Raw genomic sequence first — 18,064 nt, 5'->3', positions numbered from 1 at the left:
TGATTCTTGCCCTAGTCATGAGGAAGGAAATTCAGGTGAAGGTGATATTCTTGGGGCCACTTATGTAGATAACCAGCCTATTTTGAGAAGCCAGCAGAAGGTGTGGCGGCCAAAAGTAGCTCCGACAGGAAGGGCGACGGTGTTACCCAGGGAGAAAGAAGTTCAGTCCGTTATGAAAAGGGGGGCGCATGTTACAGAGGCAGCTCCTATTATCTTTGGAAGGTTCAAATTTAAGGGTTCTCCTCACAGGTTCCTTGCCCGGTCAGGTTCGAAGGTTCCTCTCATAGGGAGGGCAAAAATGACGACCTCACCCCACCTGGGCAGGGGGTGAGGTCGTCATTTTTGACCCCCCTATGAGAGGAACCTACTAACCTGATCGGGCAGGGAACCTGAGAGGAGTTACTCCCGAAAAATCAGGTTTTATTTGAAAACTCTTTAACTAATGTCCCTAATAACGTGGAAGGCTCAATGCTTAGGGAGGAAAATCTAGAACTTTATGGAAACGCATTATCTATTGTGCCTAACTCCCTTTCCCATAAGGATACGGTGGATATTTCTGGTGATTCGATGAGTGGTGGGGTTGAGGATTGTGATGACGTGGAGCTGGGCTAGGTTCCAGTGACCCATGTGTCACCAACCCAGTCTGAAGCAATGGGTCATTCAAGGCATCCATGTCCGATTGGTTCAACTAGTATTTGGCCTCATGGAGAAGGACGCCTAGAGGTTGTACTCTCACCGATTTCTGTAACGTACCAGCCATGATAATGAAAGAATGGCAGTGGTGGTTCATGATTCGACTGATCAAGGGGATGAAGCGGGAGGTGAAGCTCTTTTCACTAAAGTGGTGCGATGACGACAGGTTAAAGATAGGAATGTGAAGAAGGTGAACATTATCCAGGGGTCGCGCCATCGGCGATGCCAAACAGAGGTTGGATTGGTTGCAGTTTCCATTCAAAATTCGCAACGTGAGGGTGCTGTTGATAGGCGCCATGATGTTCCCTCTTAATTTCCATGAAGTGTATCTATTGGAATGTTAGAGGGATTGGAAATGACAGGGCTCGTGCACATTTACGGATGATTGTTAATGAACATAAGCCGGACTTTCTGTGTGTGGTAGAACCAAAAATTGATCCTGATAGATGTCCTTTGCGTTTTCTCTCTTTGATGGGTTTGAAGGCGGACCTCATTTCAAATCACAGGGCAGAGGGTCTCTCGAATATCTGGTTCCTTTGGAAGGAAGGGTTGTTGCATCCAATTGTTGTTCTTGAATTTGATCAACATATTACTCTTCAAGTGGAAGTAAATGATATTAAAAGCTTCATCTCTGTTATCCATGCTAGTTGCTTGCGTGCAGGTAGGCGGCAGCTCTGGTGTGACTTGGTGTCGCTAGCAGGGGTTGCCCGCCCCTGGTTGGTTGTAGGTGATTTTAATGCGTGCTTATACTCTTTTGAAAAGCGGGGTCGCGGTCGTTTCAATTTGGGATCAGCGGATGAATTTGCAGCCATGGTGGGATCCGCCTCTCTGTCGCCGATCCCCTTTACGGGGACCCAATTCACTTGGACTAATAATAGGAGGGTGGGGAATGTCTATGCGATTTTGGACCGCAGCTTCTATAATGATCTCTGGTGGCAGCAGTATGCAGGCTGTGTGCAACGGGTTCTGGTAAGGGGGTCTTCAAACCACTCCCGTCTCCTGCTTTCTTGCGAAATAATCAACCGCACTTCCAACGTACCTTTGCGTCTGCAGCATTTTTGGATGGAGCATGGGGATTTCAAGAATTTTGTGCAAAGTTCTTGGGCTGAACTTGTGTATGGTTCCCCTCTTTTCGTGGTGGCCAAAAAATTGAAGCGTTTAAAAGGTCCTCTCCTAAATTGGGCGAGAGAGGTTTTCCCCCATGTCAATCATGAAGTTTCTTGCACCAAGTCTTGTCTTGAGTCCATTCAGAGCACAATGGAATCTGAAGGGTTTTCTAAAGTATCATTTGACAGAGAATTACAAGCTACGAAAGATTATGACAAGGCTGTCATGCTTCAAGAGAAGCTATGGTGTGAGAAGGCTAGAGAAAAAAGGATTAAGTGTGGAGACAGATGTAAAAAAAAATTTCACTTGTCGACTAAAATTAGGCACACTCGAAACACCATTTGGGAGATCAAAAATGAAGATGGCTCGATGTTAAATGACTCAATTGAGATTGGAGCTTGTATGGCCTCTGACTTCAAAAAAAATTTCAAAAGAGGTGAGTCAACTAAAAATGTAGGGTTACTATCTGCAATTCCTCCCCTGGTTTCAAATGAAGATAATGAGATGCCAGTGCACCAGGTCTTGACGGCTTTCCAGGTACTTTTTTCAGTCTTCTGGGATTTTGTAGGAAGAGATGTTTGTCAGGGAATCCAAAATTTCTTCCAGGAAGGAGTGATCACAAAGGGGATTAATTGCAATTTCTTAACCCTGATCCCAAAGGTGGAAAATGCCAACAAGGTGGGTCAGTTTCGCCCGATTTGTTTGGGGAATTTTTTCTTCAAATTAATCCCGAAAATTTTGGCAACTCGTTTATCATCTATCCTTCACAAGTTGATTTCGGCTGAGCAAGGTGCTTTCTAGAAGGGCAAAGTAATTTTCGAGAACATAGGCGTGGCCTCAGAGTTAACTAATCTAATGTCGATAAAGTGCAGAGGAGGTGGAATGGGCTTGAAGTTGGACATTCAAAAAGCATATGACACTCTTGAATGGGGTTATCTTTTTTATGTTCTCAGTGCTTTTGGTTTCTCACAGCTTTGGATCTCGTGGGTGCATCAGGTCCTACTTTCTACGAGAATCTTGGTGTTGATAAATGGAGGTCCGGTTGGTTTCTTTGGGGTTGAAAGAGGGTTGAGACAAGGAGACCCGTTGTCACCTCTTTTATTTATCTTGTTTGAGGAGGTTTTGTGCAGAGGTCTTAGTGAGCTACGGGGCAAGGGCTGGATCAATGCTTTTTTTTTTGGGTGATTATAAAATGTATTAAAACCCCAAAAAGGGAAGAAAAAGTCCACTTAGGACTACACAAGCCCATACGGCTAACAAAAATAAAGTGACAAAAGCCCACATGGGCTTGACCAATGCAACACAAAAGCCCACATGGACTAAAACAAGAGCAACGAAGCCCAAAGAAAGAAGAAGGGCAACAAAGACAATTCCAGGTAGGGTTCTCCAAAACCCTAGACAACATATCTCAACACATCATCTCCTAGCCACCACGACGAAGTCAAGGAACCGCCGACAAGAGGCAACCAAGGCGGAGAGCGCTGGCCTTGCGAAGGACCACGGCCAAAGCGAGAGCTGGCCTAGTGAAGGAGACCACCATGATGGAGAGCGCTGGCCTTTCAGAAGGAGACGATGAAGGGGTTGTCGGATGAGCAAAGAAGGTAGCCTTGCAGGCTGCGACCTTGCAGCTTGCAGCGAAACAGCCGACGACCAAGCTAGCCAAGCGGAACTAGCAGGAGGTTGCGACCATCGGTGATGTAGACGACGACAATGGATGAGAGAGAAGCCGGCTCAAATGAGTAGTTGCCGGAGAAGCTTGCCTAGTGAAGTGGCTACCAAGCGGGTGAAGCCAAAACGAGCTTGAGATCCGACATCCAAGGGACCGTCAGGCCTAGCAGAAGAGGCGACCTGCTAGGCAGTGACCAAACAAAGCGAGCGACCCAGGACTATTGTTCAAGTGACATCAATCTACGTTGTAGTCACCGAACGTAGGAAGAAGAAGTGGAGAAAAGGGGAGGAGGAGGAAGAAGAAGAGAGAGAGGAAGAGAGAAGGGGAAGGGAGAAGGGAGAAGGGAGGTGGGGAGCAACCTAGCCATACGGCCAGGCTGCTCCAAGTCGGCGGCCAAAGGTTTTCAGCAAGAAAAAGTCTTAGGGTTTTTCTTTCAGCGAGCCCTTCCTTCTAAATTTTATTCCTCCCTGGAACAATGCTTTACTAGGTCCTTGCCAGGTGATTAACCCTTCCCATCTTCTTTATGCTGATGATTTATTTATTTTATGAAGGCTGATTTGAAGGGGGTGAAGTGGATAAAGCGCTTTCTTGATGATTATGGATTGTACTTGGGACAAATAATCAATCTTGCTAAGAGCAAGGTTTTCTTAGGGCGAATCTCTATGAGTAGAAGACAACGCATTACTTCGGAGTTGCAAATCCCAGTTTGCTCTCTTCCAACAAGATACTTGGGGGTACAGCTGACGAAAGGCAGGGTGAATCATGATGCAATTTTGCCTCTTATAGATCAATTCAAAAACAGGCTTGCTGCTTGGAAGGGTTGCCTCCTCTCTATGGCAAGGCGTGTTGAGCTGGTCCGATCTGTAATGGGAAGTATACCTATTCATTACTTTTCAGTTTATCTATGGCCGGCTACTATTATGGAGATAATGGAGAGATGGATTCATAACTTTATCTGGTCAGGGGTGGCTGATAGTGCAAAGTCTATCATTGTCAGATGGGATAGTCTCTGCAAGCCCAAAAAAGAAGGTGGTATGGGAATCCGTCGTCTAAGAGATTTAAATTTGGCTTTGCTTTCCAAATTAGCTTGGTCAATCAAGACTGATAATTCAGTTTTTGCAGCCTTCATGCGAGGGAGATTTGTTAAAGCTGATGGATCTCTAAAAAAACCAATTGGATCGTCAACAATTCTTGCAAGTCTTCGAAAGGTTTGGGAGTTTGTTCATTCTGCAGAACGATGGGTGGTTAGCAATGGTAACTCCATTAGTTTTTGGTATGATAAATGGATTGGTGACAACAGTATTGAAGATTTATTGCAGCCAATACAGATTCCCTACTCCCACTCTGCTTTGGTCTCTGATTTTTTGGAGGAGGGATCATAGATTTTCCCGGTTACTACGAACCCTGGGCTTCATAATGTTTTCTCTATCATCAGAAGCATGGATTTTTCGATTTCTAGTAGGAGAGATTATCGAGTATGGGCTCATACAAAAACTGGTATTTTCTTGGTGGCATCGGCCTGGGAAGCTTTGAGGGTGAAGGCAGTCCCTACAGAGTGGGGTTGGGCGGTTTGGCAACGAAATTTACAACCTCGCATCTCTGTATTTGGATGGCGCCTTGTGCATGGTGCGATTCCTACTGACAACAAAGTGCGCCGTAGGGCAGTGGCCCTGGTGTCCAGGTGTGATCTATGTGGTGCTGCTTGTGAATCTGGTACCCATGTTTTTATGGAATGTGCTTTCTCAAGCAATGTTTGGAGGGAAGTCCTCTACTACTTCAATGAGAATTGGTGCGGCTTTCCTTCTATTGAACCCCTTTTTTCTTGGTGGCGAAGAAAATCTAAAGTGGTTCAATTACCCAAAATCTGGGGGTCTCTCCTCATTATTATTTGTCAACAAATATGGTTGGAGCGTAACAGGAGGAGATATGAAAATTTGAGAAGAGCACCTACCCAGGTGGTAGCCTTCTGTGTCAGAGAGGTCTCAGACTGTGCCAGGATTAATGAGGTGAAGATTAAATCAGTTCAAGGTTTGATCTTAGTAAGGAAGTTACGAGTTGCTATCTCCAGATCGCCAACAAAAAATATAGTGGAGGTGAGGTGGAAGCAACTACCGCCAGGGCGGTGGAAGCTAAACATCGATGGTTCCTCATTGGGAAATCCAGGGTCCACAGGAGTTGGAGAGATTTTTCGGAACCACTTTGGCACTCCTATTCGATGTTTTGCATCTTTTCAAGGGGTGGGAACTAATTTCATGGCAGAGATTGCGGCCTTCTTTGTGGGCATTAAGGAAGCTCCGGATTTATGTATTAATAGGCTTTGGGTTGAAAGTGATCAATTCGGCAGCAACAGTCACCGCGATCCTTACCCACAAAATCCCTTGGTGTTTCCTGCAAATTTGGTGGTCGATCACTCCGTATCTTGATTCTATTAAGTGGAGAATCACCCATTGTTACAGAGAGGCCAACACTGCAGCTGATGCTTTAGCTAATCATGCGGCCAAGGGAAAAACTTCAAACCTTTGGCAAGTTCCCCCTAATTTCATTGATCAAGCTGTCTAGTGGGAAGCACATGGCTGCCCCTACTACAGACTTCCATAATACTCTCTTTTGGATTTTTGGGAATTTTCTTGTTTGTAATTCGTTCTCCAGAGTTTGGCCTTTTGCTGATGGCATTGTCGAAGGTGAAAGGTCGGATTTCTGAGAAGGATTTTTGGTAGCTTTCCAGTCTATTCTGTAACATCATCTTATTTTTCTTAATACATACTTTGCTGACATTTAGCAAAAAAAAAAAAAGAGGGGAGGGAGAGGTGCTTTATGCCACAAGTGTAAAGCAGAAGAGTCGATCTCGTGACCTGCTAAGGGGATGCACTCTACTGGCAAGTCACCGACCAACTGAGCAAGCAGTTGTTCACAAACAATGTTGTTTCAAGGCTGAAAATTCCAAGGGAAAGTTTACCCAACTATTGGATGGTTAGTTAGGAGAGAATAATATCCACGTGGCATGGGGGTGTCAATAACAAAATTGAGCTGGTCGAACAGGCTGAACCCAATCGAACATTTTCAAACCAAACCGATTCCTCATTAGGCTGGTTTTTGTTTGGGGTATTATGAAACCAGTTACAAGACCACACTAGACAAACCAAAAGAAAAACTGGACTGAGACTGATAAAAAAACCAGTAGAACCCAAAAAAAAAAGCCATGGTTTTCTCATAAGTGCCTTTATATATACATGGTAAATCGAAATCGAACCAGACCAAACCTGATATCAATCGATAAAACCCCAATAAAAGAAAATCGAATATCGCGTAATGACTGTTGCTACATGCGAATTGATATGGTTAACATATTTATTGCGTGATATTGGTCTCTCCTATAGTACTCCCATCCCACTGTATTGAGATAATCAAGCTGCATTACACATTACTGCCAATCCCGTCTTTCATGACCGCATCAAGCACATTGAAATAGATTGTCATCTCGTTCGTGAACAACAACAAAAAGGTTCATTCTGATGAGGCATAAAACACCCCACCTATCGAGGCTACCACGTGGCCGACCCGACCTCGCCCGAGAACCGAGTTAGGCGAGCAGAAATTGGGCCGACCCCATTTCCAATAAGTCACCCGATAAAGCCTGTTTTGAGCGAAGCTAGCCGGTGGTGAGGCCGAGATTATACGGGTCAGCCATAGACACCTAGCCGAGCTCATGGCCGAGACCAACCTCCCGAGCTCGACCTCCATTGCCGACCCCATGGGCCGACCTCGTAGGCCGAGCCCTCCTCCATTGAAGCTCTCATAGCCCCCACCGGGATCCCGGCCACGTCAACACATCCCGAGAATCACGGGATAAGGATCGAGCCACGATCCCAGCGCACTAAGCGCACCACACATGGACTCTTACCTTAATAAGAGTCCGACCCCAAAATAACTCTCCACTCCGCTCTACGAGAGAGAACCTTCCGAAAGAAGGACTCCTACCATACTAGGACTCTTCCAACCGTCTCATCTCCTCCTTACCCTATAAATACCCGGTATGGAGCACTATTCGCATCTTGCTTTCTACTACGCAGATTCTGCTCGCGCGTTGGACACCGACTTGAGCATCGGAGAGTCCTAGGCCGAGCCACACCGGCCCTCTTGCGCTCATTGCTTGGTTTTTGCAGTTCATCCACGGTCGAACCAAACACCGGAGGTTTTCACACGCATGATTTGGCGCCGTCGTGGGAACGACATCGCAAGCATCGTCGTTTCGCCAATTCCCGAGCAATAATAATGGTGCACACGAGGTCGTGGCAGCATGGCTCTACTTCCCGTACGGAGGAGCCGCAACCCACAGTGCATCGAGGCGATCACCGCCCCGAAGCCTCTCGGCGGGGGATAAAATGTAAGACCCCTAAGGCAGGTGGTGCGCAGCCCATCACGGGCACCATTCCCCCGTAGAGCGGGAATGGGGAGGTGCGCTAACCACGGCCGCGGCTAGCCGGGTGCAGCCGAGCCAAGTTTGGACGGAATGGCCTACCAAGACCGCCACCCTTGCCGGAGAGTTTGGACCCGTAGCCCTCGCAAATAATCGACAGTTTATGGATTTGCGCTTGCAAATGCTCCACACCAACGAGATGCTGCGCGCTTCATGAACCAGGGATGGCCCGAGGCGGGCTGATGGGCCAGCCGCGGCCGCGCTCCTCCAGCTCCGGTCCGCGTTGAAAGAAACTTGCAAAGCAAAATGGTGGCCGGCGTAGGGCCGAGCCGAGTCGGGTTGCGCCCTCGCACCCGCCTCGTCGAAGACTCCACCTCCGCGCCCGAGAGGCGCTCGGCGGGTGAACAAGAACATCGCCAAAGCCCGCGAACAGGCGGTGAAATTGAACCGGCCGGCTCTGTAGCAAGGAGGTCGGTATTTTCTCGGAAGGATCGAAGAGGACGAACCGCCGAGGAGATTCCGAGAACAAAGGAAAGACCCGGTTGAAACGCACGTGCCGAGACACGGAGAAGGATCGCGTCATACTCCCGGCGCGAGCTCACCTCCCGAGAAGAACAACAGGGAGCCCCGAGGGTCCAACTTCCAAGAAGAAAAAGAACAAGGAAGGATGGTGAGGACCGAGCTGACCGAATGGCCGACTACAACGGGACGACCGACCCTATCGACCCCGGGCCGAGGAGCGGTTGGCCGAGCACCGAAACCGAGCTGGAGAAGCGGCTACGAGATTTGGCCGAGCAAGTGGAGGGGTTGAAGAAACAAGCGACCCCGGATGCCTACTCTTTGGTCGGGCGTCACCCGTATCCTCCCGAGATCATGACCGCGCCGCTACCCAACGGTTTCAAACCTCCCCGTTCGACCGTCTGACGGGGACGACCGACCGACGCAGATCACATCAACTACTTTAATGCGATGATGACCATGTACGGGAACCGAGATCGTCTCTTGCCGAGCCTTCCTCGCATCCCTCAAGGGCGCGGTGACCTCATGGTTCTCCTGGTTGCCGTCGAATTCCATAAAAGCTTCGCTCAACTGCTGTCGAGCCTTTGTCACGCGCTCTCGAGTAGTATGAAACATAAGAAGACCACGGTCAACCTCCTCAGCGTGAAGCAAAGGCCCGACGAGTCGATCCGAGCATTCGTCTCCCGCTTCCACAAGGAATCCTTGGACATCAAGGATTTGGATGAGGCCACGGCCCATACGGCTATGAGCAACGGATTGGCCGACATGGACCTTATCAAGGACTTGGCCCGAAGCCGACAAAAACCTGGCCGAGCTCTTGGAGAGGTGCAACGAGTTCGTAAATATGGCCGAGGTCCTCCAAGCCCGGAAGGGCAACGAAGGTCGATCGACAAGAAAAGGCCGACAACAGGACGATAGAAGGGAAGACAAAAGGCCAAGGACGGATCGCCGAGCCGACAGTCGGATCGAGCTCGAAGCCCCGACTACACGCCACTGAATGCGTCTCGCAAGGAGATCCTGATGCAAATACAAGATGGGGGTACATCCGCCGACCCCGACCGATGCAAGCGGGGTCATCTCGGAATCCCAACAAATATTGCCGCCCACAAGGACACCGGTCACGACACCGAAGATTGTTATCACGAAAAGAGAAATCGAAGAGCTGATAAAAGCGGGCCACTTGAAGCGATATGTCAAAGGAGGCCGAGAAGATCGTGGAGGTCGGCGGCTGATGACCGAGATCAAAGAAGAGCCGAGCCTAGGGCCGAAAAACAGGCGAGTTGAAAGAGACGATGACAAGGTCCGAGCCGAGAAGAAGGAGGACGGATCCGGGCCGAGCAATGACAAGGGAACCCCCATATACACTATCCTCTCGAGGGCCCGGGCAAGAGAGTACTCGAAAGGCTAAGGCAAACGCTCGCTTCATCGGAGTAGGCTGAGATGCCCGCCAAGAAACTCAAGCGGCGGTGACGATCTCCTTCACCGGCCGACCTCGAAGGTATAAGTTTACCTCATGACGATGCTTTAGTGGTGCAGTAGAAATTGCAAACAGCCCGTCCACCGTGTATTGGTCGATACCGGGCGCATCCGTGGACCTTATGTCACTAGAAGCGTATCGACAATTTGGCTTCGGCGACGATGCGCTCAAGCCCGAAGGCACCTCGCTTCACGGGTTCTCGGGAGCGGCGCGACCATCAAGGGCTCGATCGATCTACTAGTCACAATTGGGCAAGCTCCATGCCAGGCGACGATCCAAGTCAAATTCATGGTGGTACGGTCGGTAGTGGCTTTCAATGCCATACTCGGCCGTCCTTCATTGATCGCCCTCCAAGCCATCATCTCCCGACTCACTTGAAAATGAAGTTCCCCACCGAGAACGGTGTCGGCGAGGTCCGAGGCGATCGTAAGAAGGCACGAGAGTGCTACGCTACTTTCGTCAAGCAAAACAAGGGTAATGTTCGAGGAATGGCCATGTGCATCGAGCATCTCCCGAAGATCAGCGGGATGAGCTTATCGAGAGAAGAGGGCGACCGTGGAAGACCGACCCCACTTCATCTCGCAAAGATGACCCAAGAAAGGTGGTCCAGCTCGGATCACTACTAAATGAAGATCAAAGGAGGCGGCTCGGAGTTTTCTTAAAGCGAACGCCGATGTCTTCGCTGGTCAGCCGGCCGACATGTCGTGCATACCTGGACATATAGCCGAGCACCGACTCCATGTGGATCCGGGTCGAAAACCAATCCGGCGAAGAGAAGGAACTACGCACTTGATCGACAAACCGCAATCAAAGAAGAGGTGGAGAAGCTTCGCCGATCGGATTCATCCGAGAGGAGAAATTCCCGACCTGGTTGGCTAACGTCGTCATGGTCCCTAAACCGAACGGGAAGTGGAGAATGTGTGTGACTACACCGACCTCAACAAGGCTTGCCCAAAAGATGAATACCCATTACCTCGGATCGACCTCTTGATCGACGCCACGGCAGTCACGAGATGCCGAGCTTCATGGACGCGTACTCGACTACAACCAAATCATGATGCATGAGGAGGACGAGTCGCACACGGCCTTCCGAATCGACCAAGAGAATTTCTGCTACAAGGTCATGCCGTTGGATCAAGAACGCCGGAGCGACATACCGCGCCTCGTGAACTATATATTCCGCGGGCAGATCGGAAAGAACATGGAAGTCTACGTGGACGACATGTTGGTGAAAAGTTTGAAGGCCGAGCACCACTTGGCCGACTGGAAGAAGCCTTCGGCGTATTGAGGAAGAACCGGATGAAGCTGAATCCCACCAAGTGTGCATTCGGCGTAACCTCGGAAAGTTCCTCGCTTCATGGTCTCTATCGAGGCATCGAAGCCAATCCGACAAAAATCGAGAGCCATCCAAGAGATGAGTCCTCCAAGGACGATCCGAGAAGTACAGAGCCTAAACGGACGTGTGGCGGCGTTAGCGCGATTCATGTCGAGATCGGGCGACAAGTGCCTACCGTTCTTTAAGGCCCTAAAGAATATCCGAACCCAAAAGACTTTATCCGGTCGTCCGAATGCCAGGAAGCTTTTGAAGAGCTGAAGAAATATTTGGAGAACCCGCCTCTTCTCACCGACTGAACCAAAAGAGGAGCTTCAAATCTACTTAGCCGCCACTCCCGTAGTGGTCGGTGCGGTGTTGATCGAGAAGAGAGTCGAACTCAAAGGCCGATATACTATATCAGCCACGTTCTTGTTGATGCCGAGACAAGGTATTCCGGGTTCGAGAAGGTAGCATTCGCTCTAGTCATGGCTGCAAGGAAACTAAGGCCGTACTTCCAAGCTCATCCGATCGCGGTACTGACCGACCAGCCACTCAAGAAGATATTGCAAAAACTCGACGTTTCGGGACGGCTGATTTCTTGGGCGGCCGAGCTCTTGCATACAAGATACTTCGGCAAGGATTCTATTGGCCAAGAATGCAAGAAGAGGCCATGAGATACGTGAAGACGTGTGAGAAGTGCCAACTGTTCGCGCCAATCCCAAGCCGACCAGTAACAAAGTTAACCTCAATGCCGAGCCCAATCCCATTCGCTATGTGGGGAATGGACATTCTCGAGATTTCACCCCGGCATCGGGAAACGAAAAATACGTAGTAGTAGCGATCGATTACTTCACCAAGTGGGTCGAGGCCGAGCCCCTTGCCACCATCACTGAGAAGAACATGGAGAAATTTTTCCGAGATAAGGTCATCTACCGGTTTGGGCTACCGAAAGTTCTCATCACTAATAATGGCGCGCAATTCAATAACCCGGCCTTCCGAGAGTTCTGCGAGCACTTCCACATTGACTTCCGACCCATATCGGTAGCTCATCCGCAAGCAAATGGACAAGTAGAAGTGTCCAACCGAACATTACTCGCCGGCATTAAGAGAAGGTTGGATGAGGCCAAGGGGAGATGGGTGGAAGAACTCCCAAGCGTCCTATGGGCATATCGGACGATCGTAAGAACTCCAACCGGGAGAGTCCATTTCGCCTCGCTTATGGGACCGAAGCCCTCGCACCGGTTGAAGTTATGGCCTCATCGTGCGAGTGCTCAACTCGATGAGAAGACCTATGAAGATGGGCTGAGAGCAAATCTTGACTTCCTCGATGAAGTCCGAGAAAATGCCCTACTCCGAACGCGGCGTACAAACAGAGACGGCAAGCTACTATGATTCAAGAGTCAAAGAGCGGCATTTCCGTCAAGGGACCTTGTTCTCGGAAAAACTCAGCGCATCCCACCAAGCAACAAGGAAAATTAGCACCAAATTGGGAAGGCCCGTACATAGTCTCCAAGCAAATTCGCCCGCACGTATCGCTGCAGACTCCGAGGGGCAAGAAGGTACCGAGACCTTGGAACTCGGAAAATTTGAAGAAGTTTTTTCAATAATTGAGCATGCTTGTATTCGGCTTCGCTTTCGACATTTGATTCAATAAAGTCTTTTTCTCCAACACTTAACGTATTGGCAAGCTCCCAAGTTGAAGTCGTAAGACCGGTCCTCATAGACCAGGCCGACATCAATGATCGACCCTCGTAGGTCGGCAGCCAAGTCGTAAGACCGGTCCTCATAGACCTGGCCGACCTCAAAGACCGACCCTCATAGGTCGGCAGCCAAGTCGTAAGACCGGTCCTCATAGACCTGGCCGACATCAAAGACCGACCCTCATAGGTCGGCAGCCAAGTCATAAGACCGGTCCTCATAGACCAGGCCGACATCAATGATCGACCCTCGTAGGTCGGCAGCCAAGTCGTAAGACCGGTCCTCATAGACCTGGCCGACCTCAAAGACCTACCCTCATAGGTCGGCAGCCTAAGTCATAAGACCGGTCCTCAAAGACCAGGCCGACATCAATGATCGACCATCATAGGTCAACGCCAAGTCGTAAGACCGGTCCTCATAGGCCAGGCCAACCTCAAAGCCTGACCCTTGTAGGTCGGTAGCCGAGTCGTAAGACTGGTCCTCATTGACCTGGCCGACCTCTCAAGGGCCGACATCCCCTGTTTGGCCGAACCTAACAAAGTACAAAACTAAGCTAAGGCATTAGGCTCGGCCAGGAAGGATACTCGGCCACGAGTCCGCTTATATGATAGCCTCTCCAATCGGACCAAAGGCAAAGGCGAGTTAACCAACCAAAGCGAGGATCACATTGACCTCGGGCGTTGTATGACCGAAACCGCCGACCACATGAGGCATGGATAAAAGAGACGAGTTCCTAAGCACGGCTAGTGAAACGACTCGGCACTTGGCCACAAACAAAACAGAATACGCAAGGAAAAGAATACCGAGGGCGCCGAGTTCAAATACTTAGACAAATTCCGGCAAAAATAAGTTATTTTATTCATTGTAAGCGACGATCGACAAGACGGTTACAAAATTGGGCGTTGGCCCCACAAAAAAAATATATATTTTTACATCTCCGTCTCCTCGGCGTGGGACTTGGAGGCGACCTCGGAAGTGTCCACGTGCATCGGGCTCGGCGGGGTCTTGGGGTCCAGCTCCCAGGAGGACGTCGGGCGAGTAGGTGCCTCAAGGGGCGAGCTTGGGTGACCTCGGCTCCCTCCTCATCTCCCATCTCCCCTGCGAAGGTAGTCGCATCATCATCAAAACGGGAGAGATTGAGATCCGGGTACGCCGCCTGATCTCGGCCAAAAGTTCAGCTCGGCTGCCTCAAAACCCTCGGCGAAGGGAGGCTTCCCGATCTCATGGCGATATCGGCGTACTCCTCCGATTGGAGATAGTCGCCGATCGCCGCGCCGAGCCGTGGCCGAGATCTTCCTTGGCCTTCTCCTTCACCTCGGCGAGCCGAGCTGCACGAGCCCGGACCATCTCTCTCCGCCTAGCCACCTCGGCCGAGAGCTCTCCACTTCGGCCTCGCAGCGGTGAGCTTCTCTTGGGTCTCCCGACGCCTCAACGGCATCCTGGGCATCTGATAAGCCTTCTTGCCTGGACGTCCAAAAGAATAGTTCTCGGTCGAGAGTCGGTCGAAGCGAGCATGGTCTCCACGCTTGGCGAACCCCTACAAAAAGCATGAGAACAAAATTTAAGACAAATTACCCGGATCATATCTAATTACGGCCGACAAGAAAACTTACCATGTTAAAATCTTGGAATAGGGTGGAGAGGAGCTCGGGTCGACAGTGCCTCGAGCTTCTCCTTGTCGGCCGAAGCCGATCGGCATCAAGCCATTCCTTGGCGTGAGCGGCCGACGCCAGGCCGAGTCCCCGAAAGAGGCGCCAGTCGGCCTCACGGGGACATTATTGGCCAAAGCCCTCCCGTGATGTATCGGGAGATGTTGGTGGGAGAGGCCACGGGCGGAAGGCCGCCACTCGTCAGGTTTACCGAGAGCTTTTGACGCTTGATATCTCTCGGCGGGCTCCTCTCGCCTTTTCGGCCTTTCCCTTTCCTCGGAGACCCGGCTGGACCCGTGTTCTTCTCGGCCTCCGGACCGACCACGGCGTCCGACGGTCCCGGCATCACGGCCTTGCCCTTGGAGGCCTTGGAGGACTCTCCCGGGGTTTCTTCTCGGCATTTTTCTTTTTCCTATCTCATGCGATGGTCTGGCCCTTAGCCGAGCCGTGTCCATTGGAGGAATGTGACCGACCACTGCAAGAGAAACCGAAAACATAAAAAATGAGTCGAAAAAGAAAAGAAAACTAAGTAAAGGGGTCGGCTCGGACAACGAGAGACAAGCTCGGCAAGGGTTCCTACCAGGGGTCATATGCCAACTCTCAAGAAACCCCTCGTCCCGAAGCCGGAGGACATCAAGGGCGGACGCTGGGGATCGGTCGAGCGAGGTCATCTCGTTCTCGGTCGGGGGTAGTACCCTATTTACATAGTTCAGGTTCATCTCCTTCCACTCGGTTCGGAGAGGGCTGTTGGGAATAGAAGCAAAGAAAAACTGGCTTCCAATACTTGTTGAAGGTCGGCGTGCCGACCGTAGAATTTGTGGCCGCTAGAGCCGCACTCTTCCCGATCGGCGCGAAGTAATACCACCCCTTCTCGGGAGACTTCTTCAGAAGAAGAGCCGAGAGAAAAGCGCCACGCTCGCACCTCGGCCCATCTCGCAAACAAAGCGTAGAAGCCGTACACGGCCAGCCAAGAGTTCGGCACCATGACCAGGAGACAAATGGAAGTGGTCCAAGATCTGGTCCACCAGCCGAGAACGGGAGCCTCGAACGCATACTTGAAGGGTGTCTCGTCATGAGCCACCTCGCGGGCCTAATGAAGCGGGCTATCTCCCGGGGTTAGGAACTCGGAGCTGAATGTCCTCGGGGATGGCGTGGTCGTCCTCGGATAGTCGAGGTCGGCCTCCGTGATCGTGCTCGGAACGGTATCGACACTGCCTTCCTCGGGCTCGGGGCATCGGTAGACGAGCTTACCGAGCCAACCCCATCTCGACGAATCTCCTCACTTGATTCCTCATCGGATGAGGACGACCCGGAGTTCTCGGCCGGGCTGCGGTGTAGATTGGGCCGTGGTCTAACTCCATGGGTAACGGGGCTCGACCACCTCGGCTCGACGAGCTCCACTACATCGGGCTCGTCGAGGTCGAGCCCAACAGTCTATGGTGGGAGAGCGGACGGGGAGTTCTGGCTCGGACTCGCGCCTCTGCCGCCTGGCGAGCAGATTCGCCCATAGGACTACTACCAACCGACATACTCGCGGAGAAGACTTCTGGTTGAAGAAGAGCTGAGCGGGAGCGAAACGACGGCCGAGTCGATCACGAACGGCTTCGGCCGAGTCGATCACGAGCAAGCAAACGACGAGATCTACCGAGTTGACGGTTCCAAACTTGCCAGAAGTCAATAACTTAGAGCAAGAAGAATGAATAGTTAGGAGTCGCCTATTTATAATCCTTGGGTTTTATCGATCCAACGGCCGACCGTAGATCAACATGATCCAACGGCCCGCATCAAAGGACGCCAATTCCCGAGCCCGCCATAATGACTCTGCTGATGTGGCACGGACACCCAACCGTCGATCGGCAACGCCAAATCCGCAGCAATAAATAATCTCGCCCAACCGCAAGAATCTTCCGTAAAAGCGCCCGAGAAACTTCACTCATCAACGCCAGCCGACACCGATGAGTGGGGGCCTGTGATGAGGCATAAAACACCCCACCTATCGAGGCTACCACGTGGCCGACCCGACCTCAGCCCGAGAACCGAAGTTGGGCCGAGCAGAAATTGGGCCGACCCATTTCCAATAAGTCACCCGACAAAGCCTGTTTTGAGCGAGCTAGCCGGTGGGGTCGAGGCCGAGATTATACGGGTCAGCCATAGACACCTAGCCGAGCTCATGGCCGAGACCAACCTCCCGAGCTCGACCTCCATTGCCGACCCCATGGGCCGACCTCGTAGGCCGAGCCCTCCTCCATTGAAGCTCTCATAGCCCCCACCGGGATCTCCGGCCACGTCAACACATCCCGAGAATCACGGGATAAGGATCGAGCCACGATCCCGGAGCGACACGGAATCGCACCACACATGGACTCTTACCTTAATAAGAGTCCGACCCAAAATAACTCTCCACTCCGCTCACGCGAGAGAACCTTCCAAAGAAGGACTCCTACCATACTAGGACTCTTCCAACCGTCTCATCTCCTCCTTACCCTATAAATACCTGGGTATGGAGCACTATTCGGCATCTTGCTTTCTACTAGCTACGATTCTGTACGTTGGAGACCGACTTGAGCATCGGAGAGTCCTAGGCCGGAGCCACACCGGCCCTCTTGCGCTCATTGCTTGGTTTTTGCAGGTTCATCCACGGGCGAACCAAGCACCGGAGGTTTTCACACGCAACACATTCTTCCACGCAAGATTGCCTCGCGTAATCAGCTAGCTAATTTATTCACTAAAGCCCTTGGTCATGAGCAATTTCAGTTCTTGTTTTCCAAGTTGGGCATTCGTAACCTCCACGCTCCAACTTGAGGAGGAATCTTATCACATTATCTTTCCGCCTATTCATTCTTTTCTTGTGTATATCTTGTATATCATTATTATTGTACATTCCATATTGATAGAAGTAGAATTAGGAAATCCCACAATTGTGGAGAGTAAATCAGATCAATACAATCCATTTTGGATAATCAAGTTTGACAGAGTTAACGGAAATGGAGGAGGTAGTTGGGGTGGTGGTAGTGATGGTAGTGGTGTTGGAGATGTAGGTGGAGGAGGAGTTTGTGGTGGGGGTGGAGCTGCATTCATATCATCACAGCCATGCAGAAGAAGACTCTTGACTTATTGTTAACTTCTTTTTCTTTCCATGATATAAAAGTCTTCATAGAGAAAATTTCCAAAAAGGTGTAGAGACGATCCAAATGTGTGGCTAATCATAAATTTGGACCACCGCGTTTTGGTCATTTATTAGAGCAGATATAAGTCAAGAGTCTTCCTAAGACAATAGAGATTAACGGTAAAGGTCATCTGATGTGTTTGATAATACAGAGAAAGGGATTGAGGAAATAGATTTGTGAGACAGTCAATGAATGAAAAGCCATCGCGCGTTTTGTTTTAGCTCATATATATAGAAACGTGTTACTTTGTGATTTCCATTCATTATAATCCCATAATGAATTGTTATATTCACTCTATCACTCATAACACATCAGCCACCAAAAGGAGCCATATAAGTTTATGTACCCATAAT

The sequence above is a fragment of the Telopea speciosissima genome, chromosome 6 (assembly GCF_018873765.1).
Source record: "Telopea speciosissima isolate NSW1024214 ecotype Mountain lineage chromosome 6, Tspe_v1, whole genome shotgun sequence".
Lineage (NCBI taxonomy): Eukaryota > Viridiplantae > Streptophyta > Magnoliopsida > Proteales > Proteaceae > Telopea > Telopea speciosissima.
Note: the sequence above shows the minus strand (reverse complement) of the source record.